Here is a 1,984-nt window from a genome sequence, read left to right on the forward strand (position 1 = left end):
TGGAAAGAACAAAGACAAGTCTTTGGTTTAGGTTGTTTGAGACTACCGTGTCAGCTAGCATTATTGCATGTAACCTTCAATTGAATTTGCTACCACTTTGTTTGAGGACGATTAGACTCGTTCACCTTTCATTGCCAATGGAAATAGTTGTCCTCAATATGTATTTCTAGCATGCTCAAATCGAGCTCAAACCTCATGCGTAAGTCCTCATAACGCATCAGGTCTAAAGTTCGACCTTTTAAGTACAAACAATTTTATGGGATCATGTCAACGGTCGAACGTCTAATTTTTACCCGACTTGTGTACAAGGTGCTTTGTACTATGGCACTTTTTAGGTGGGAACTCACTGAAATTTACCCTTTTGTTTTTTATGGTTTAAGGAGGATAAATTAGTGTTGGATGAAGTTAATTGACCACCTGGCACGGGCAATTTTGAATTGTTTATGAGGGGTAGAAATTTATGATTCTGTCCCTGATGAGAAGTATATGCTATTAGAGAACATGTGCTTCTCACATGCTAAGTGAACCATACTGGAACTTATGACCAGTACTTTAGTTTTGAATTACCTTCGAAAATTGGTAAACTATTCTATGTTAATTCTTGTCTTGGTTTTTGTTGTTTGTTTGGACACCGCAACAACGTCGCTATCTGGAACCCATTGATCCGAGAGTCCGGACGCTTCCGAAGCCTTCATTACCGGATAGTATTAGCGCCTCTGGACCTTATTGTTACGCTCACCTGGGTCATCCTTGTTCGTGCTGTGGAGCTGCAATCCAAAACCGACCTCCCAGTAAAGTTCAAGACTCTAAATAACCATCCAAATGCCCAAGAAGACACCAACAGAAGTATAGTTTGTCTTTTGAGAGAGAGAGAGAGAGAGAATGGGAGTTTGTGAATTATTGAGGAACAGACTTTGATGAGTAACATCTATACGTAGGATAAGGCAAGTTACTGAGAACCATTCGCTACTGGAGCATGGGATATACATGACTTATGAAAGCGCGCAAAAAATGATTCTTCCCGAAGCTGAGTACTTAGCCATTTTTGTCAAATTGCAGACAATGACTTCCCTTGAAGACAAGCCATGGTGCGACTATTGACCAAATTGGGACCCCCCCAATTAAAGGAAAATAACAAGTCTTAAATTTTAATCACATCAACCCATGGAGTCTTTGCCTGCACATTAATTTAAGGGATAACTTTACTAAAGACCCTAAACTTTCACCCGATTTAATAAACTCTCAAAACTTTAAAATCTTTTAATTTGGTCTCCTGAACTTTCAAATTGTTCACAATGTGGACTCCTCCCGTGAGATTTTAAATGTTACAAGATGTTTATACTCTTGAATTTTATATAAAATTTCAACTTTACTCTTAATTCCAAAATCTTTTTTTTATTTTTTTATTTAAAAAAAGAAAAAAGAAAATCAGGGATATTTTAGTCTTTTTTTTTGTATTTCTAACGGCTAAAATTGATTATGGGTTTCACATTGAGAGCAATTGAAAGTTCAGAGGTCCAAATTAAGATATTTTGAAGTTTTACGGCGGGGGGAGGGGGGATTTGTCAAATTGGGTGAAAGTTTAGAAGTTTTTAGTGAAATTACCCCTTAATTTAATTGGTGAGGAAAACAGGCAAAGATGTGATTTTCAAACAAAATTAATAATAATGATAATGAAAACCAATATGCCTTCAAAGAAAATTTTTCCATCGTTTCTACCAAAACCAATACCATTACACTTATATCATATAAAAGTCCAACACTTGGATATTTAGAATCCTCAATCACTATTATTATGATGATCTCTTCATCACTTTTGTCGGTTTCTTTCTCACTCTTACTTTTGAAAATATAACTAATTTTTATTATAATAAAAATTCTCAGTAAAACTGACAAAATTAACCCTAATCAAAAAATTATAATAATAGAGTGAACGTAGAGGATTAAATTTATATAATATTAAATATAATAATTTTGGTTTTTT

Source organism: Corylus avellana, chromosome ca3 (genome assembly GCF_901000735.1).
Source record: "Corylus avellana chromosome ca3, CavTom2PMs-1.0".
Classification (NCBI taxonomy): Eukaryota; Viridiplantae; Streptophyta; class Magnoliopsida; order Fagales; family Betulaceae; genus Corylus; species Corylus avellana.